At 41.6% G+C, this 22881-nt stretch overlaps 1 protein-coding gene across 2 annotated transcripts in view; it reads left to right on the top strand.

Annotated features, from left to right (window-relative positions):
* Positions 1 to 22881, top strand: part of THSD7B (thrombospondin type 1 domain containing 7B) — a 565817-nt gene that overhangs the window by 627 nt on the left and 542309 nt on the right. The window lies entirely within an intron of this gene.

The following is a 22881-nucleotide window of genomic DNA, read 5'->3' as shown; positions in this document are numbered from 1 at the left end:
ATGGAGCCCGGGCAGTCCAAGGGGGGCCCATCCCACGGCTTTCCTTCCGCTGTCTAGATAGAGAAGCACACCCTTAGGGATGCCCCTCTTTCCCTAACTCCAGTTGCCTTCCCCTCTCCTCCATCCTTCAAATCCCGACGGGAAGAAGAAGAAGAAGTTTGCGGCGGGCGCAGCTTTCTCGTCTTTCGCCTCAAGAACGAGTAACGCCGCGGCGTTAGTAGTTGCGTTAGCGGGAAGCGTGAGACCAACCGTAGGGTCCGCTTCCTTGGGAGCAACTTCTTCCCGGAGTGGGTGAAATTGAAGCGGAACGATCCCGGAACGGATTGAGGGACGGGAAGGAATTCCCTGGGAGTTCCTTTGGCGCGCGAGCGAGAGCAATAGGCTCACGAGGATCACATTGTTGTTGTTGTTGTTGTTGTTAATTTATCCAAGGAGACACTTGGATCTGGAGCGCACTTAGGACTTCTCTGCCAAATTGGTGCCTATGTGTTGTCGAAGGCTTTCATGGCTGGAATCACTGGGTTGCTGTGAATTTTCAGCACCAGAAGCATTTTCTCCTGACGTGCCACCCACATCTATGACAGGCACCCTCAGAGGTTGTGAGGTTTGTTGAAAACTAGGCAAGCAAGTGGAGTGTTTTTATATCAGTGGAATGCCCAGGGTTGGAGAAAGAACTCTTGTCTGCTTGAGGCAAGCATGAATGTTTCCATTGGCCACCATGTTTAGTATTGAATAGTCTTGCAGCTTCAAGGTTTGGCTGCTTACTGCCTGGGGAATCCTTTCCTGGGAGGTGTTAGCTGGCTCTGATTGATAGACTACACAGAGAAGCCATTGAAATCCATAAGCATGTGAACAGTTTCAACAGAAAGGAGAAAATCATGAAAATGAACAAAATCTGGCTACCGGTATTTAAAAAACCTCTAAAACCAGGACACTCTGAAAAAAGACATGAATCAAGCAGGGTCAGCTGACACCTCCCAACAAAGGATTCCCCCCAGGCAGCAACCAGCCAGGCTTTGAAGCTGCAAGGCCATAAAATGCTAATCAAGGTGGCAATTGCAACATTCACATCTTTCTCCCACTCTGGACATTTCACAGATATATAAACCCTACTCGACTAGTTTTCCAACAGAACTCATAACCTCTGAGGATGCCTGCCATAGATGTGGGCAAAATGTCAGGAGAGAATGCTTCTGGAATATGGCCAGAAAACTCACAGCAATTCAAATGGGTGCCTTTTGGAGATGTTTCCATGGCATTTCTGACCTCACTTTGCCCCCTATGCTTGTGTAATAACAACAAAAACAATAATAACAACAATAGTATAATAATACAATAATAATAATAATAATAATAATAATATATTGGTGATGGTAGCTCCTGACATGACAATAATAATCGGTGCCTTTCAGAGATGCTTCCATAGCATTTCTGACTACTTTGCCCTCCTATGTTTGTGCAATAACAACAAGAACAACAATAACAATAATATAATAAATACAACAACAACATGAATATTTGGTGATAGTCGCTCCTGATATGATGATGATGATGATGATGATGATGATGATGATAATAATAATAATAAATTATTATGGTGATTTCTGTTACTCACCTCAAGACTCCAGGTTGATGCACAATATAGTCAAAAGACACAGATGGAAACATCAAACCATTGAAACATACCTATTTAATAACATCTTTTTATATAGTTCTTGGCGGGATCCCATGTGGTTTTCCCTCTCTCCTTTGGCCCCTTTCCAATGTTTCAGCCTTTCCTTAGATTCTCTAAACTGTGCTGGGAAGGTGTGCCTAGGGATGCATCTGCACAGTGGCATGAACCCAGTTTGACACCACTTGAACTGCCCTGGCTTCATTATATGCAATCCTAGGAGCTGAAGTTTCACAAGATCTTGAACCTCCTCTGCCTCAGCAAACTACAACTCCCATGATCCCAGAGTGGCAGTTCAAGTAGTGCCAAACTGCCTCACTTTGACAGTGCAGACTAAGCACCCTGGATCTTTCTCTGTGTGTGTATGTGTCAGGTGTACATGCTCCTGTCTTCCTGGCTGAGGCGGCAGCTGAGTGTCAAGATGATGAATCTCTGTCTCAGGCGGAGTGTCAAGAATAGCAGGGGTTTGTTGGGTAACTAGACGGCAGCTAATCTACGGGGACCTCCCTCTCCTGCTCCGTGGTCTGGGTCTTGAATAACCGCTTTCAGGTTGTAGGCAGGAAGGGACTTTGTCACTGCCCCCCAAAATCCACAAAGATCCTTAAGATGCTGAGTTTGATGCTGGTTCCATTTCTCTCTTTGGATGGGCAGAATAGAGTTGAGGAGAGAAAACTCTGCTTTAGAAAACTGGCTATTCTTTCCTCTTTTTCATATTCTACATGCTATGAGATGTAGACTGAGAGACTGTCCTATTTGTTGTCAAAGTCTTGCATGGCTGGAATCACTGGGTTGTTGTGAGTTTTCCGGACTGTATGGCTGTGCTCCAGAAGCATTCTCTCCTGACGTTTTGCCCACATCTATGACAGGCATCCTCAGAGGTTGTGAGGTCTGTTGGAAACTATTTAAGTGAAGTTTATATATCTGCGGAGTATCCGCAATGGGAGAAAGAGCTCTTGTCTATTTGAGGCAGGTGTGAATGTTGCCACTGCCTACCTTGATTAGCATTAAATGGCATTGCAGCTTCAAAACCTGGCTGCTTCCTGCCTGGGGAATCCTTTGTTGGGAGGTGTTAGCTGGCCCTAATTGATAGACTACACTGCGAAGCCATTGAAATCCACAAGCGTGTGGACAATTTCAACAGAAAGGAGGAAACCATGAAAATGAACAAAATCAGGCTACCAGTATTAAAAAAAACCCTCTAAAACCAGGACAATAAATAAAGAACAACACTCAAAAACAGAGGAATTCCAGACATGATTCCATGAGGGCCAGCTAACACCTCCCAACAAAGGATTCCTCCAGGCAGTAAGCAGCCAAGCTTTGAAGCTGCAAGGCCATTCAATGCTAATCAAGCTGGTCAATTGCAACATTCACACATGCCTCAAATAGACAAGAGTTCTTTCTCCCACCCTGGACATACCACCGATTTATAAACTTTACTTAACTAGTTTCCAACAGACCTCAGAACCTCTGAGGATGCCTGCCATAGATGTGGGCAAAACATCAGGAAAGAATCCTTCTGGAACATGGCCATAAAGCCCGGAAAACTCACAGCAACCTAGTGCCATATTTGTTTATATAGGAATCCACAGTCTTGACTCTGGATTTATTTCTTGCTCATCAATCCTCCGTCACCCTTTCTTTCCCATTTCTGCATTCAGTCTTTCAAGGAGTGAATAGATTTCGCTTTTTAATCCTGCTTGTTTAACCTTTTTGTGTGGTCAGCTATTGGAAAACCATTACTTTCTTGGGGTCAACCAGGTCATCCTCTTATTCCAATTTTCACCTAATAAATTCCAGCAGGATCATAACAAGAAGAGAAGAAAGGGATTGCTTCTCCAATGGAGTGCTTTTTAGCTGTTCTAAACTACAGTTCCCATCATTACCACCTTGGATGTGAATGGTGGGATCTGTAGCACTACAAGTTTATAGTTGGGAAAAGCCGATTGATTCCTGCTTCTATTGCATGAAGGCTATTTTTGAACAAAAAAAATGGATGTTCATAAAGGATTCTTGGTGTATAGTTGCGTCATTAGGTTGGCATGATTAGGAATACAATCTTATGCAGTAATTACTTAGAAGTCACCTAGTTGTAGGTAAACGTGACTAGGGTCGCAAACAATTCATACTTGAAACTAAGCTGAATTAAACTCAGTCCAACTTACATATGCCTAGGATTGCATGGTAAGGCTTAAATGCGCTTCTGTATGTTTTATCTGATTCACAGGGTGAATCTACACTGTAGAATTGATGCAGTTTGACACCACTTAAACTGCCATGAATCAAAGCTGTGGAACCATGGGTGTTCTTGCTTGGGTCCAGCACTCTTTGGCACAGAAGGTGAAAGGATTTGTAAAACTACAACTCATAGGGTTCAGTAGCTTTGAACCATAGCTACTGTCAAACTACATTAATTCTACAGTGTAGATGCGCCCACCATGAAGTCCTATGTATGCCTATTGGAAAGTAAATGATGTTGAACTGAATTAGGTTTAGTTAGGCAAGTGGATATAGGATTCGTGACTCAGTTGTACTCTGCATAGTCATGTTGTTGTTGTTGCTGTTGTTGTTGTTGTTGATTCCCCCTGCGGAGATAGGGTGGCCTGTAAATAAAGTGTTGTTGTTGTTGTTGTTACAGTATTATTATTAATTGTATTTCTGTGACATCTTTTCCAGATTTAAAATCAAAGGTGTGGCTTGAAGTTGTGAAACTGTGAGCCTGTGTAGTTTTTTTTCCATGTCAGGAGCGACTTGAGAAACTGCAAGTTGCTTCTGGTGTACAGACATTGCCCAGGGAAAGCCTGGATATTTTGATGTTTTACCATCCTTGTGGGAGACTTCTCTCATGTCCCCACATGGGGAGCTGGAGCTGACAGAGGGAGCTCATCCATGCTCCCCCCAAATTCGAAGCTCCAATCTGTCGGTCTTTAGCCCTGGTGGCACAAGGGTTTAACCCATTACACCACTGTGTAGTGACTGTCTAATAATATAAATGATTTTGTGGTAGCAAATCCCATTGATTTCTAAGAAACTTCTTCTTCTTTTTTTTTAAAAGACCCATATTTTATTATGTTATAAACACAAATCAATAAGCCAAATTCTAAGAAACTTCTTACACTTCGATCTTCTATTGAGAGTAAGGGTGCATCTGTACTGTAGAATTAATGCAGTTTGATGCCACTTTACCTGTCACAGCCAATTGAAACAGAATCAGGGGAGCTGTAGTTTTACAAGGTCTTGAGCCTTCTCTACCAAAGAGTGCTGGTGCCTCACCAAACTACAAATCCCATGATTCCATAGCATGGAGACATGGCAGTTAAAGTGATGCCAAACTGTACTGTAGATCCACTGAACTAAGTTGCTTCTGAGTTAACATGCATGAAACTGGGTCGCTTGCATACTTAAGTATTCAAAATTTGCTTTCGGTGTTTAGGAAAATGAGATTTTTTTCTAGTGTTTAGGATTAAGTTCTTTTTGTGTAAAATTGGCTGATTTTTTTTTCCAAAAAAGAAACTTTTTACCTCTAATCAGACTTACTGAAAGAGCTGTCATGCTGAAATATATTTCTTGGCAGACAATTTTTGAAGTTTGGAAAAGGCTCTATTCAGAAGGATGGGAGGCAAGCATTTCAGCTTTAGTCTATTATGAGAACTGTATTAAATCCCAGAAAAAAAATAATGAATGTTTCAGTGACAATCATTGATGAGAACCAGCGATAAAAGAAAGATGTAAAGACAGTCTGCGTGTGTGTGTGTCTAGTCGTGCTGGTAAGTATTCTTGTAATATTAAAGGAACCAAATATCAAAGTACTCTGGAAGAAGCAGAGTGAGCCTGTGCTGCTGTTGCAAAGTTTTTTGAACATGCAGACACAATATGGGTGAATTTTGAATCTTGTTTACCCTTCTAATAATTGCTTCTACTGGAGTCCTGAGATTTGCTTCCATGTAAATATATTGGGGTGGATAAAGTGTTTTATGTAAATTCCTGACAAAGCAGAAAAAGACCGTTACACCACAGTGGTTTCAGTTTGCTTGAAAACTTCTATCTGAGAAGAAACCTCCGTGAGTTTGAATAAATCTCAAAAATCTCCAGGCAGGTACACTTTAACTAGGTTGCCAATGTGTCTGATATAAAAATAGACTGCAGTCTCACCTCTTAAAACATCAAGAAGTGTTTTCTTCGACTCAGCATTTCCCATCCAAATATTGTTCTGATGTACCTTCTTCTGAATTTCTCATTCTCTGATTTCTGCAACTTTCTTGATAAGATAATAATAATAATAATAATAATAATAATAATAATAATCTTTATTTGTACCCCGCCACCATCTCTCCAAAGGGACTCGGGGTGACTCACAGAAGCACTTCAAGTGCCACATGCACACAACAATACATAAGTATAAATACAACAACTTAAGTATAATAAACAGTGCATAAAAATCTCATTAATAAAATTATAGAAATCATAAAATTATAAAATTTCTAAAACGCAGTGGAACCTGCCGGCTGGCTATCTGTCATAACAATCAATCAAAGTGCAGGCCAGTACTATTAATGATTCATCATATTGGCCATGGATTACTCAGAATCAAAGGTCTGTCTGAAGAGCCATGATTATAGATTCACCCAGAAGGCCTGAAGAGAGGGGGCTAATCTAATTTCCTTAGGGAGGGTATTCCAGAGCTGGGGAGCCACCACAGAGAAGGCCCCCCTCTTTCCCCCACCAACCATGCATGAGATGATGGTGGGACTGAAAGAAGGGCCTCCCCATCAGATCTTAGTGTCCACACCGGTTCATAGAAGGAGATGCGGTCTTGAAGATAGGTTGGACCCGAAGCGTATAGGGTTTTATAAGTAATCACCTGCACTTTAAATTGGGCCTGGAAACTTATTGGGAGCCAGTGGAGTTGCTTTAAAAAAAGGGGTGGTGGTGGTGGTATGCTCTCAAAAGCTTGCCCCAATTTATAACCTGGCTGCTGCTCTTTGCACTAGCTGCAATTTCCAAGTAGTCTTCAAAGGCAGCCCCACATAGAGTGCATTACAATAGTCCATTGTGGGTATAGCTAAAGTGTGGATGTAACTAAGGCGTGTACCACCATGGCTTTGCATGTGCCTCTAGCAGTGATGATTTTTAATGGAAGGTAGATCAAGAATGAGGATGCCAAAATGCCCTCCTTGGATCAGACTTTTAAAAGAGATTATTTCAATATAACATTAAGCTTCTTAAGTGCAAAGTGTAGCATCACAAAACTCAAAACACAACCAGAGTTTCTGACATTGTGGCAAGAATTCACCCAAAGGAACTGAATGAGTTTGCTTCAGTTTCTGACTGATCTCTCAAGTGGTAGCAAAGAAAATAGTGACTAAACTTGTCATATAGAAAACAATTAATTTGTATGAAGAAGTTTCAGAAGTGTGTGAGATAGTGGAGGAGTTTCAGCATAATCCTGAGCATGACTCCTCAGATACAAACCACTTGGAATTAAGTGGGACTTCTTCTCAAGAAAGTGTGTATAAGGCAGGCATGGGCAAACTTTTTAACTTGGGGGCCGCATGGTGGACCTGAGCAGGTGGGTGGGCCGGGAGGGGGTTGTCCCCAAGTCCCCTCCCTGCCCTTTCCTCTCCTTCCTCTTCTTTTTTGGAGGCAGAAAGTAAATGAAAGACAGGAAACGTTTGGATCCAAAAAGGGTTAGCCTTGGTCAGGATGACATGGTGCATGGGAGAGAAAAAGTGTATTGATTAGACCCCATATTTCCTACTCCTGATACAGAATACTAGAGCAGGAAGAGACCCCCAAGGGCCATCCAGTTTAACCCCCTGCCATCCAGAAAGGCACGATTCAAGCACTCCCAATAGACAGCCTCTGTAGAAAAGCCTCCCGAAAAGGAGACTCCACCATACTCGAAGGCAGCCTATGCCACTTTCTAGGAAGTTCTTCCTAATCTTTTCAGTCAAATCTCTGTTCTTGAGATTTGAAACCATTGCTCCCTTGTGCCCTAGTCACTAGAGTAGCAAAAAGTCAGTTTTTCCCCTCCACCTCAATGAAACACCCTTTTAAATCTTGAAACATTGTTCTTGTCTTCCCTCTCTACTATAATAATAATAATAATAATAATAATAATAATAATAATAAAAATAATAATAATAACAATAATAATCATACTTTATAATCCGCCCTATCGCCCTGAGGGGACTTTACCTTCTCTTCTTCCAGCTAAACATCCCCCAGGAGGAAAGGAGGAAGGAAAAAGAGAAGAAAGGAAAGGAAGAAGAGAAGGATGGATGGAAGGAAGATAGGGTGGAAGGTAGTGGAGGGAGGGAGAGAAGAGAGAAAGAAGGAAAGGCAAAAGGGAAGAAAGGAAGGAAAGAGAAAGGAAAGAGGGAAGCAAGGAAAGACAAAAGAGTGGAAGGAAATTAGAGAGGGAGAAAGAGGGAGGGGAGGGAGGGAGAAAAGAGAAGGAAGGAAAGACAAAAAAGAAGGAAGGAAGGAGAAAGAGAAAGGGAAGGAAGGATGAAAGAGGGAAGAAAGGAAAAAAGAGTGGAAGGGAAGGAAGGATGGAAAGAGAAGGGAGGGAAGGAAGGAGGAAGGAAAGAGAGAAGAAAGGAAGAATAAGTTGGCAAGAGAGAGGAGGGCCTGAGAAATGAGCCCAAGGGGCTACATTCAGCCCCCGGGCCTGTGCTTACCCATTCCTGGAATAAGGCAATAACCTTCACGAGCTGGTTGTGGGAGAAGCTGGTTGCATCAACCAGCAAATCCTTGTGTGGTTTAATGACTTCAAGTGTGGCTGCTTCTTTGGTTATATATTTAGAAAATGCATACTCTGCCCTTGAGTATAACCCCTCAGAGCACCTCACAATCAATGAAGTATAGCAGAAATGATCAGAAACAAGGAGGTCTATATTATAATGGATGTTGTGATGTATTTGTCTGTATTAGGGATAAATGCGCAGGCTGTGGATGTGTTAAGGACAGGTCAGTTAGACATCTCGGGAATCTTCTGTCAGCTGTAGGGCAGAGGATCCCTTTACCGGTCTGAATTTCAGTACAGGGCTGTTCATAATGCTGCAAACTTTAACAAACCCATCTGCTCAAGCAGAACTGTGCTCCTTTTAATAGATGCCCAAAGTGCATTAAGATTAGAGAGTAGTGCTGCTCATAGAATGATTAAGTTGATAGGATTTAAGAGGCTTATGTTGTGCGCGGGATTGTAACCTCTGTTTGTATTTTGGGCACACCATTTTTAGTGTTCATCTTTCACTGTGTTGCACAGAAAGGATGAGACAGATGCTGGCTGCTGCGCTCCATATGTATGCATTATGGTAGGTTGTTGACTTGTGCCCTGGGGTCATGTTCCCTCCTATTTCATTACTTCTGGATCAGCAAGGACATTCAAACAAGCACTGTGTCTTGTAGCAATTGCTTCCAAGATGTTACATGTCTGGTATTTTAAAACATTCTTGAGTTGGAGCTACATTTCTTTTTCCAATAGCTTGCTTAAATCATCTTGTGTATGTAAAAAAACAATGTTAAAATAATTGATACAGTTAATGCAACGTATATAATATAATGTATACAACTGCAGGTTTTTGTGGATTTAATTATTCATTGATTTAATTAATATTGCCCCCTAGGAATCTCTAGGTCCTCAAGTGTGGTTTTTTGGTCAACTTTTGCCAGAAGGTGACCATAGATTTGTGCTGCAAGATTTAAAGATTTCTGGAGACAACACCTCTCTAAGAATATCCAAGGACCCTTCCACATAGCACTAAATCACAGAATATCAAGGCAGGAAATCCCACATTAGCTGAGTGTGGACTCAGATCACCCAGTTCAAAGCAGATGTTGTGAGATTTTTCTGCCTTGATATTCTGGGGGCCCTTCCACACAGTTGAATAAAATCCCACATTATCTGCTTTGAAAATATGGCAGTGTTGACTCAGAAAACCAAGTTCAAAGCAGATATTGTGGGATTTTCTGCCTCGATATTCTGGGTTATATGGCTGTGTGGAAGGGCCCTAGGTCTTCCACCATATCTCCCTGGTCAATTTCCAGCTGAAGTTGATCATAGATTCATATTGAAAGAGCCAGAGTTTCTTAGAGAGATGTTGTCTTAGGTAAAGAAAATAGTGAATTTTCATTCATGGTTTCCCCATTTTTGCAGGGGTCTTGCAACCCTAACTCCAGTGAATGTGAAGAGCTGACTATATATTTTGTGATTAAGAGGAAGAATATCAGTTTTAGAAACTGTCGGCATATTTATAGTATTCTTCCTGCTGTGGCTTCCTCGTGAGAGAGTTTGTGTTTGTGTGAAACATTGCTTGTGATTACTGAGACTTTAGTGCTCAGCTTGCTTGTTTGGGAACACTTGTTGTATTGTTGTTCTCTCTACATCCCTACCCTTTTCTACATCCAGAGGAAGCCTTTGACAGGATTCTCATATATGTGAATCTCTTCCTGTGTGTGTTCTTGCGGGGGCGGAATGAATCAACTAGATAAGGGCAGTGGTGAATGCCTTGTCAGGGAAGTTTGTCAAGAAGACCTGATACTGAAAAAGCCATCCCTGGGACACAAATGTATTTGATATTTATTTATTATTATTTTACCATATCTATGCATTAAAAACCACTTATTTAAAATCATGTAATATAATATCATAGTCCAAGCTGTTCCAAATTGTCATTGCACTATTCCATGTTACCTTAATGCACTGGCAGATTGCAAGCTGAATGCTTGGTTCTGCAACCATGGTTTTAGCTTTTTCCTCAAGGTCAGTAGGGAGCGGGCTGATCTAATTTCACTTGGGAGGGCATTCCATAGCTGAGGGGCCACTACTGAGAAGGCCCTATCTCTTGTCTCCACCAACCACACCTGCAAAGGAGGTGGGACCGAGAGCAGAGCCTCCCCAGAAGATTTTAACCTCTTAGATGGCTCATAGAAGGAGATATGTTCGGACAGATAATTTCTTACTAGTCTCCGGTATTCTGTTCTTTGACAAGGTCATCTTTAGGTGATCTCTGGCAAGATCTCTTAACCAGCAGTCTTTCACTACCCTAGATTTATTTCAATTTGGCTTTATGCCTGATTATTGGACAAACACAACTTTGGATGACTTGATGGATGGTCTTTGCAGAGTATTGAGCCGGATGTCCCTGAAAGTTTTGGTGGGCACACTTTCTATCTTCCTGGTTTGTCAGTGCATGTTGGGGACATGGAAGTACTGTGGTAACTCAGTCCTCCCTAGTGGAACAAATTCAGCAGTTGGGGGGGGGGGCATTAATGTTTGATGCAACTGAGAGAGTTGGCATGTGCCCATTGTTAAATGGCATGTAGGATAAAATAAATTATATAGTCAAGTGCACATTGAACCTCTTGAAGCGTTTATCAGAACTTTAGTGGCTTGGTGACACCAGGATGCTGATGTACCTTTATCACTTAAAATCTGAGAAAGCTTCTTTGAGAACCAAGGTCTGATACCAGCATCATACTGGATGAAAGGGAACAAACTGAAGCTTTATACAGACAAGACAGAAGTGCTCCTGTTAGTGGAAAGAGATTCATCCAGTGCTGAATGGTATCACACTTTTAACTAAAATTTGCAGTTTGAGTATCCCTGAGTTCCTTTAGACTCAGTCCTGCATTTGGATGTCCAGGTTTTGGGTGGTTATCAGAATTATTTATTATTTATTTAGGGCATTTCTACCCCGTCTTTCTCTATCTTGGAGAAACCGCTTAGAGCAGTGGTTCTCAACCTGTGGGTCCCCAGATATTTTTGTCTTCAATTCCTAGAAATTCTAACAGCTGATAAACTGGCTGGGATTTCTGGGAGCTGTAGGCCAAAACACCTGGGGACCCACAGGTTGAGAACCACTGACTTAAGAAATTTCTAGAAAGACTATATAAATCAGGTTAAATATTCTTAAAGAAAGGCATGGGTAATTTGAGTAAGTCTTTTCTCATTGTGGGAAAGTTCTGGAATACTTCATAGTTTTCAAAGACCATTCGCAATTTAGAACTTTTATCTACAGAGAAAACAGTATTTCCTGAGCAAATAATAACATTATGATGTGTGTGTGGCATAAATGGGTCCTTTTTATGCAAAAACTTCATATATAGATTTTGTGCAAAATAAATCCTGAACTTTGAGGATTGTTATCATCAAGGATTCATTTGGTTGGGGTTTCTTGACAGGCACAAAATACATTCTTTCACCATTTTTAGAAAGTTGTCAAATATCCTTTCCATCCCTACTGTGCAAATAGCTTTTAATCTCTGCATGTGTTATCTTCCATTCTGTTTCTGTTTTGTTTTCATTTCCCTTTAATTGTTTTAATTGTTTTTAATTTTTTTAGTTCATCTAAATCCCATATGTTGAAAAAAAGATGGCTAGAAAATGAGTGAATGCATAAATAAAAAACAATTACAGATTTTAGTTTTCTCCCTTTCTTATCTTCTGAGTATCGTACATTTTAACTGAGATATTAAACCACTGAAGGATGTTGTAACTATGCCTTACAATCCTGTTATCCACAGATTATATGTCCATGGTTTCAATTGCCCATGCTCCATATCTAGGTCTTCCAGTGCTGTTCTGTGACATGCTTTCAGTCCACGTCTAGTTAAAACACAGAGTCTGTTATCTATGGCTTCAGGTGTTTATGGTGGATACGGGGGTCTTCTGTAGTTGTAAACTTCAGCAGCAAATGCACAATAGAAGGAACAGTGCAAAGGAAAAAAAACAGTGGACATGGTTTTCAGACATAGTGAAAGTATTTCAGAAAGGGCAGATGGTCTGAGAAAGAATACGAGGCTGTTTTCCCAGTTTATATCCTCCAGACCAGGGGCGGCCCGTCCATTACTCGAAGTAAGCGGTGGCGGAATACTTTTTTTGCCAGGGGGCGCTGTTCTGTCCTTAGGCCACGCCTCCTCCTGCAGGCCCCATGCGCCCTCCACAGCCTTCTTCTAATGGAGAAGCGCAGGCCCCGCCCACTAGGCGAGAGGGAAGTCCTCCCTCCCTCCCTCCACGTGCTGCCAGGAGGGAGGCAGCCGGCCAGGCTCTTTCGCTTTCCCTTTCCTTCCCTGCAGCTGAGCCTGGACCCCTCTCAGGGCAGCAAGGAGGCCTGGTCAAAAGGTACTGCAAATGTCATCTTTTGTACATGCCTCCCCCAAACCCCTCTAGTATTTGGTCATGGAAGTCCTATATGCCAAGCTTGGTTCAATTCTATTGTTGGTGGAGCTCAGAATGTTCTTTGGTGCTTGGTAAACTGCAATTCCCAAATGTCAGGGTCTATTTTTCCCAACCCCCTCTCCAGTATTTTCTGTTAGTCATGAAAGTCCTGTATGCCAAGTTTGGTTCAGTTCTATTATTGGTGGAGTTCAGAATGCTCTTTGGTGCTTGGTGAAGCATTCTCACCTGATGTTTCACCCACATCTATGGCAGGCATCCTCAAGAGGCTGTGAGGTCTGTTTGTAACTAGGCAAGTGGGGTTTGTATATCTGTGGAATGTCCAGGGTGGGAAAAAGAACTCATGTCTGCTTGAGGTAAGTGTGAATGTTGCAATTGGTCATCTTGATGAGTATTTAATGGCCTTGCAGCTTCGAAGCCGAGCTAGTTGCTGCCCAGGAATCCTTTGTTGGGAGCGGTTAACTGGCCCTGATTGCTTCATGTCAGGAATTCCCCCCCCCTTTTTTAGTGTTGCTCTTTATTTATTGTTCTGATTTTAGAGGGTTATTTTAGAGGGTACTGGTAGCCAGATTTTGGGCGAGGGGCGAGCGAGGCATTCTCTCCTATGGCAAGCAGCATCCTCAGAGGTAGTGAAGTCTATATTTATAAGGGTTTATATTTATGTGGAATAATGACCAGGGTGGGACAAAGGACTCTTGTCTGCTGGAGCGAGGTGTGAATGTTTCAACTGACCACCTTGATTAGCATTTGATGGCCTGGCAGTGCCTGGAGCAATCTTTTGTTGAGAGGTGATTAGATGTCCCTGATTGGGTTGTTGTAGGTTTTTTCAGGCCATATGGCCATGGCCTAGAGGCATTTTCTCCTGACTTTTCGCCTGCATCTATGGCGAGCGAGAGGGGCGAGCGAGGCATTCTCTCCTGACGTTTTGCCTGCATCTATGGCAAGCAGCATCCTCAGAGGTAGTGAAGTCTATATTTATAAGGGTTTATATTTATGTGGAATAATGACCAGGGTGGGACAAAGGACTCTTGTCTGCTGGAGCGAGGTGTGAATGTTTCAACTGACCACCTTGATTAGCATTTGATGGCCTGGCAGTGCCTGGAGCAATCTTTTGTTGAGAGGTGATTAGATGTCCCTGATTGGGTTGTTGTAGGTTTTTTCAGGCCATATGGCCATGGCCTAGAGGCATTTTCTCCTGACTTTTCGCCTGCATCTATGGCGAGTGAGAGGGGCGAGCGAGCGGCGAGCGAGAGGGGCGAGCGAGGCATTCTCTCCTGACGTTTTGCCTGCATCTATGGCAAGCATCCTCTACTAGTGAGGTCTGTTGGAAGTAGGAAAAAGGGTTTATATATTTATGTGGAATAATGACCAGGGTGGGACAAAGGACTCTTGTCTGCTGGAGCGAGGTGTGAATGTTTCAACTGACCACCTTGATTAGAGGGCCCGCCAGAGTGAGTGCCTGCCTTCCCTCCTTAATAATAATTTTAATTTCTCCTCCCTATTCTACTAAATTAATAATTAAATTTAAAAAATATTGAAAAAATATTGAAAAAATATTGAAAAAAAGGGCGCCATCTTTACAAAATGTTTTGTAAATATTTACGAAATTTCGTAAATACCGAACTTTTTTTTTTGAAAATTTTGTAATTATTTTAAATATCGAAACAAAAAAAAAACCCAATTACAAAACGATTTTAGAAACAAATTTTTGCGTTGTTACCCAGGCCTAATAGATAGATAGATAGATAGATAGTGATTGGTTTTTTTTTGGGGGGGGGGGGGGCGCCAAAATACTGTTTGCTTACCATTGAAAATTACCTAGGGCCGCCTCTGCTCCAGACCAATAGCATAATTAGGCAACCAGGGAGATAGTTTTATGAATGAGGGTACAAAATCTTTTGGGTAATTATTTTCCTGTAAGTGCCCTTCAAAGTTGTTGCCATCTGGCTTTATTAGCAAAAGTACTTTTAAATGGGAAAGTCAGTATCATAGCAGTCTCGCATTGCATTCAGTTGATAGGTGTGATTCCCCAGCATGAGGACCTCTAAATGTGTTGGACTACATTTCCCAAACATCACCAGAAGGATGGGATCTGTTGCCATCACAGCTGCCGCATGTTGGGTTGGGAAGGACGCCTTTTGGTATTGATATTCCCATGCAGATTTTGTATAAGTGAAGGAAATTCTTGGGAGTTGTAGTCTCTGGAATGAACCCAAGTTCTGTTTCCCAAGATCTTCTGGGTATCTGATCCCTGAATGCGTAGCGGATAGACGCTTCACCTTGTAGCTTGGCAGAAAGAGTTTTGGGAGCCAAGAGACCAGGACTGTCTTCAAAAACTATTCAGACATTTTGAACCATTCAGCCCAAATGTTAAAGAATGGTTGAAGAAGGTCAATACATGCTAAGAAGATGTTGACTGCTGGTAACAATAAAAGAAATGCATTTTGCCTACAAAAGGAAGTTGAAGCCTGATTTAAGAGAGCAAAATTTTTCTGCGGCTGAGGAAGGTTTCAGAACAAGAGAAGAGGTCTAAGATGAGAACAAAGACTAAGATGTGTGAATGACAAAGGGAAAAGGTGCTGACCACCCAGAACCAAGTTGGGATATGATAAGATAGCATTCTTCTATTGCATCAGATCAGAATGGGAGGCAGGAAAGAAGAGGCAAGCTTGGAAGAGCAGTTCTGTATGCCCCAATTCCAATTTTTAACTTAAAAAGAAAAAAAGAACAGGTTCATCCAAAGCAAACATAAAAAATAGAAAGATGAGTAGTGTTGAATATGATACCAGTGTATGGGATGAATTCAGGAAAATTGGAATGTGTAATGGTACTTAAATGGTACAGGGGAGAGAGATTCTGTACACAAATGTGCCCATGTCTGCTTGTCACCTTCTCTATAGAGCTCTATGCATGATCTGGGCTGGGGCTTTAGCACAGCTGGTAAAATCACCAATAATGATAAGATCTACCAATCAAAAGGTTGCAAGTTCGAAGCCCCGGGTCAGCGTGAGCACCCGACTGTCAGCCCTGCTCACTGTTTCGAAAACAGCTTTCAGCTATGATTAGAGAAATTACGTACCACTAATGCGGGGGAGGTATTTTACAACACCATAAAGAAAAAGATCAAAGAATGTCAGTGACCAAAAGGAAGGAAGAAGTCCTGATGGCTCTTCATCATAGAGGATGGAGCGACAGCACCCCCCTGTGGCTGGCAACTTCCAAAGGTGCTGACAAGCTGGATGTTCAACTGCATGTCAACACAACATATACCTCCTGTCTGTTCTGTCTGTCAAAAAACAGCATTGAATGTTTGCTGTGTATGTGTGCTGTGATCTGCCCTGAGTCCCCTTCGGGGTGAGAAGGGCGGAATATAAATAAACTGTTGTTGTTGTTGTTGTTGTTGTTGTTGTTGTTGTTATTGTTATTGTTATCTGATGTTACCAGAATCTGCTGCAAAACACTCACCTTCCACTTCCACATGTACCCATATAGAGATGCCCCTTCATCAAAATTATTTAGGGCAATTGTTCACATGGCCAGTGAGTACATCTCCTCTACTAGGGAAGCTCACATTTTCTCTCCTCTGTGATGAACTCAGGGAAAGGGTGATGGTACTGGTGTCCGTTCTGGATAGGCGATGGCACCAAATTCGACCTGATCAAGATATATAGACAGCCCTATATTCTAGAATTTCTAGCAAACTACAGAGTATCCACCAACTTAGCTCACACAAAGCAAAGTTGGTTTAAATTTAAACCAAAACAACAACTAAAAGCTTGGGATACTAGAAGTAGCTGTCTGTCATGAAGACAGACAACCTTCCATTAGACAAGCCCTAAGTTGAGTGGCCTTTGGTGCACAATATGAAAACTGCATGTGCAGGCCTGAATTTCAATGCCTGCAAGGAAGGACAAGACTAGCAGAATTAGGAGAAGGGACCACAGAAACTGCAAAAATGAGACTTGTAAATTACAAGAGTCAGGTGTTCTTAAAACCTTTTGATTTCAGTGGGTTTAAGCATCCTTGCTCCTTACCAGATTATAGCCAGAAGCTCTCAATGCATCATGAAATATTGTTGATTCTTGTCTAGCTAGAGTGCTTGTTCTCTTGGACTCCCGCAACTGCCTTCTCTGAAATAACAGAATAATACCAGCAATAATTTCTTGGGTAAAGAAAGCACTGTGAGACGAATGCTGTGCATTCAAGAGGTTGGAAGTACTCTCCAGTGGTTGTTTTATCAAGCTTTACGTTGCTTGGGAAGAGCTGTGTGTCTTAGGGATTGCAGGTGGGAACTTTAGAGAGGTGTTAATCCACCTGGAGAGTTGCAGAGTATGCAGTTTGGGCAACAAGCAACCACTTGTTCCTAATGGGAAGAGATTTTGAATGGACGTGATGTGTGTTCCCTTTTTAATATATGATACGTTAGTCTTCCATTTCCTGCTCAACGTGCAATGTAAAAACAGAATAATCCCACGGAGAGTAATAGCTTAATGTCAGAAATATAGCCAGTAAGGGAATAATGTCCAAGTAATAAATGATTTAGTGACAGGACTGCAAATCATAAAAAAGGAAAACCTCCAATATGAGAATAGCTTCCCATAAGGGCAGAGCTGTAATAGAGCCATTTCACACTTTAGGCAGAGATGAACTAGGACCCGTAGCTAATAAAGGTTTTCCCTCAAGCGTCCCTATATGATGCAGCTTTTGTAAGCACATATGTCACATTCATATTTTATGTTTTATATGTTTTAGCTCAAATATGTAAAATGGTTGGCATGCACAAACTGACTGTGGATAGCACATTAGTTTTTGTGAGAACAAATTCCCTTCAGCTGTCTCCCTGTAGAGAGGGCTCTTTCTGAGACAATGTACAATTTTCTTCACTCCTTAAATCATTTATTTTTCCTACTTTGAACCCCAGAATGGTGTCCAAGAATAATCAGAATTATTCAGTCTGACGCGTCTCTCAATACGTTGACAATTGATAGGACAAAAGAAACACTCCCAGTGGTGGAGGAGTGGACATAGGTATGTGTATGCATGGGTTTTATGTTATTTTTTTCTGGTCTTTAGGAGAAAAAATCCCTCTATATCAGTGGTTCTCAACCTTCCTAATGCCACAACGCCTTAATACAGTTCTTCATGTTGTGGTGATCCTCAACCATAAAATTATTTTCGTTGCTACTTCATAACTGTAATTTTGCTACTGTTATGAATCATAATTTAAATATCTGATGTGCAGGAGGTAATAATAATAAAATTTTATTTATATACCTCTCTATCTCCCCAAGGGGACTCAGAGCGGTTCCCAGGTAAAAATCACAAAACATACAAAGTAAAAACAACATAACCATAAGATTAACAAAACAAAATATACATAAAAATTGTCACCATAACACACATATATTAAAAGTAATCCTGCCTGTTCAAGGCAATTTTAAAAAATTTAAAAGGCTGGGCCAAGATATGTGCAAGCCCCAAAATTCTAGGGGGCCTGGGAATTAAATGCAATGCTATGGCAGGCAACAATAATATTAGGTACGGGTCTGTAACTTTTCATTTTTATTCACTGGATGAAATTTGTCACAAATACCCAATACGCTCAAATTTGAATACTGGTAGAGTTGGGGAGGGGATTGATTTTGTCATTTGGGAGTTGCTGGAATTTATAGTTCACATACAATGAAAGAGCATTCTGAACCCCACCAACAGAATTGAACCAAACTTGGCACACAGAACTCTTATGACCAACAGAACATACTGGAAGGGTTTGGTGGGCAGGGACCTTGAGTTTTGGAGTTGTCGTTCATCTACATCCAGAGAGCACTGTGGGCTCAAACAATTATGGATCTCAGCCAAACTTGGCAGGAAGGCTCAGTATGCCCAAATGTGAACACTGGTGGAGTTTGGGGAAAATAGACATGATACTTGGGAGTTGTAGTTGGTGGGATTTATAGTTCACATACAATTAAGGAGCATTTCTGAACCTCACCAATGATAGAATTGGGCCAAATTTCCCACACAGAACCCCCGTGACCAACAGAAAATACTGTATTTTCTGATGGTCTTTGGTAACCCCTCTGTCACCCCTCACAACCCCTCCAGAGGTCCTGACCCCAGGATGAGAAACGCTTCTCTATATAGTGTCAGATTTTCTTCTTGGATTGGTTTTCTTTGGGAATGTTAATACATCCTTAACAATTGTAAAGAAAAACAAAACCTGAAATGTAAAGCTTGTGGCAAATCTTGACTAGAGTAGACCTGCTTAATCAATGCAATTTACCATTGGCTCATCATTCAATAATTAATATAATGGGTCTGTTCTAGCTGGAACCGACCAGCCTGACTTGAACCGTACATAAAATGAGCATAGTCCAGCTGTTGAATGCTACATTTTATTTTGAAAGTGTTCATTAGTTAAATTAAGGTGGGTAAGTATGGAAGGCGAGGGGGGAGGCACATTGGTGTTGGAGATCTTGAAAGGATAGTTCTTTTTTTTTTGCAAACTTTATGTTACCCCTCCCTCCTTCCCCTTTCCAAAGCTGTGTCAAAATGTGGTAGAAATGACCTCCTCACCACCTAGAGTGAATTTGAGAACATTCCGGATCAAACAGTTTTTTTGACTCCTGGGCCATAAAACAGCTGTAGGGGCTTCATCGGACCCATGGGGCATATTTTTCCCAACTCTAATTTTTATTGTGTTCAGGTGTTTGTTATGTTCCAGCATTTTACAAATGGAGTGGCAAAAGGCAAGAAGTGTGGTAGCAAAACCTAGAAGTTCTGACCCACTCTACTTTCCCCGTTTCCATGTTACTTCTGGTCTTTGACTGCCTAGTAGGAAGATGGCACTGTTGTCCAGAGGGACACTGGATCTTTCACCTCTCTGCAGAATTACCCTTGACTTATCTGGGGCTCACATTAAAATCCACAATTTTAGCTTCCAAGCCAACCTACCCTTGATTTTTACACAAGTATAACAGATGAAGGACTGGAATACAACTGAAGCCATTTGTTTCTACTTTCTTCCTTCTACAGCCTAAATGACTGTCTCAAAAAGTGTGATTTTTATAGTAATGTATGTATTTGTATGTCAATTATTCTTGTGCCTCTTAAAATTTTGCAAGTACTTTATAAATTCATATATTGCTATATAATTACAATCAAATCCGAACTTTTATTGGTCTGTCTTCATTGGTATACGTTACCCTTTTATGTCTGTTTCACAAAACCTCTTTTGCCAGCCTTGCCGAGACTGGAAATGAGTGGCTGGGCCAAGAAGTCCTCAGGTAATTATTTCAGGGGAGAACTGGTAGACAGGGCAAGGATGAAGTACCCTTATGTGCTAATTATCACCTGTAGATATCCCCCCACGGCTCAATTACAGACAAGCATGTACCTCTGCTATTGGATGTGATTTTCTCTTAAAATGCTTTCTAAAAAGGTATGACTCATTAAAAAGGGACAGCTACTTGTATGGACTCTGTAACTGTGCTCCAGTGCTGAGCCGTTCTCAACGCTTAATTAATGGAAAGTGTGTGATACGAGTGCTTTGTGAGCAAATGAGAAGGATACTGTCCTCCGCAGACAGATCGTTCAGATATATTACATTACTAATGGGCTAATGTTTCCAATGTTTTCGTCTAAGCTAAATCTGGAGTATAGTTCTCCATGCATTGCCATGTCTGTTATGTTGATCCCTTTCCTTGGAACATGAGAAGAGCGAAGCCACGGACTTAAGGAAATCCTTCACTAGCCAGCATGCACAGCTCATTTGGAGAAAAAAAAAGGAAGGGACGTGAAGGATGTTTGCAAAGTTTCCCATTCTCAGTGAGAGAGGCTGTCTCTCTGAAATATCTAATTTCAGCAGAAGGATGAGACATTGAACATTTTCCCCCTCCTGTTTGGCTTTCTCTCAATTGTAAAGAGGTATCTGTGCAAAATTACAGTATTTTTCATTGGTTTCAGATTGCTTGCAGACAATATTTGTCAACTAAAAAGCCTGGCACATTTTGATCTGTAGATATTCTAAAGCAGGGATGGGTAAAGTGTGGCTTGAATGCCATAAATAGTCCAGCCACCTCATCACACAGGGTTTTTTTTTTTTTGCCCCTTGTCACACTGGGGCTTCTCTTCAGCCACAGATTCAGATGCATCCCATTAGATGATGCAGGCTGTGGCCTGCCCCATCAGTAGGAGAAGTGGCGAGGAAGCGTTGAAAGAAGCTTCCTCACCACTACAGTGTGTCTCCCATCTTTTGTCCAATTTATTACTTCATCACACTAGAGAATGAATCCACTTAAAATCTGGTTTCTACCTCCTGCAGAATTCTGGGTTTTGTTGCTTAGGGGGGAGCCTTTAACAGCCTCACCAAACTACAAATCCCAACGGAAAATACTGTGTTTTTTTATGGTCTTTGGCGACTCCTCTGACACCCTCCTCAGCAACCCCCCAGGAGTCCCGACACCCAGGTTGAGAAAAGCTGTACTAGAGCATGGCTCCACTTTAAATTTGGTTTCTGCCTCCTGAAGAATCCTGGGGTTTGTGGTTTGGTGATGCTGTTAAAGGCTCCCCCTAAGCGACAAAAACCAGAATTCTGCAGGAGGCAGAAACCAGATTTTAAGTGGATTTCTTCTCTAGTGTGATGAGGCCCTCTGGTGGAGCTATGCATGGTTTTTACACTTTCCCCTCTCTTATGGGGGAAGCACCAACGCATCTTGCCCTGATTCTGCCACCCTTCCCCCATGTGATAGGGGAAGGAGGAAGGTTGCACGGCTTGCCATGAGTCTCCACACATGCCCTCTGTTTCACCGGTGATTGCCAGTGAAATGGGATGGGGCGGTCATTAATGTGATAAGGTCCGTAGACATTACTTTTATGTCTCCTGAACCCCAAAGGATCTCAAATATCACTTTTTAAAGAATAAAAGTATGTAGTATTACTTTAAAGGCAATTTTTCCAAAATACGTAGGAAGACCTTCCCAGATACTTGAAATTGTGTGAAAATTATCCCTCTAGCATGCTCAAATTGTTTTTGTTTTCACTTTAGTTGCCATTTTGAGAGGGGCTGCAAAGGAAAACATATACATTGAATTTATTGTGTGTGCATGACCTTCTACAGTTGGGTGTGGGTGGAAAAATGGCCTCAGGCCAGCATGTATTTGCCCATCCATGGGTCCAAGACCTTCTTTAGCAGCTATACAAAGAATATAGCCTTGAAGAAGGCATTAGAACAGTGCCATTCCTTAGACCAGTCCCACTCCTTAAACTATTGGCTTATGTTTCTGCATATTTCTAGGAAAGAAAGAAACACTTGTAGTAAATGAACATAAATATGTTACTGGTCAATGAGACATTGGTGGCTTGAAATAATGCCAGTCCTGCATATCATACTGCACAGAGTATCTGAAGGCCAAAATATGTTTGGCTTTTTTGTTTCAAAACAAAACCATCTCCCAGGTTCTTGAGGCACGACTCCCCTTTTTCCTGGTGGAGTTCAGTGGAGCATGTCTTGTTCTTTTTGCTTTTTCTGTTTGTGATGCCAAATGTGTGAGCACAGAAGGTCTGGCAGTTTGCTGAAAAGACACAAGCAACCCCCACGATGCTTCTAATTTTTTAAAGCCCACACAACAAGGCAGCTGATTTTGTAATTTTGTACTGTTGCCCAGGTTGTACAAATGCTTCTCGGAAGCCCTTGCCAAAAAGGTCAGGTTATCTCATCATCTTGGAGGCAAGGAGAAAAAAAAATCCAAACTAAACACTTGCTCTGTTGTGTATTATTTTTTTCTTTGAAAAATAATATGCAAGGCTCGGTATACTCCTTGGGGTTTTCTCTCTCTTAGAAATGATTATATTGGGTCACCCCTTAATATGGTTAATAATTGTAATAAAAATTTAAAAAATGAAAAAAATGAGTCAAGCAGTGATTATTGCATCTCCATGTCCTTGCGCCAAAAAGATGGGGGAAGAAGGCACCCAGCAGCTGAGAACCCTCTGGGGCACTCTTAGCCACCATGTATCTCACTCTCCT

The sequence above is a fragment of the Anolis sagrei genome, chromosome 1 (assembly GCF_037176765.1).
Source record: "Anolis sagrei isolate rAnoSag1 chromosome 1, rAnoSag1.mat, whole genome shotgun sequence".
NCBI lineage: Eukaryota > Metazoa > Chordata > Lepidosauria > Squamata > Dactyloidae > Anolis > Anolis sagrei.
This window is presented reverse-complemented; position numbering and strand designations above follow the sequence as displayed.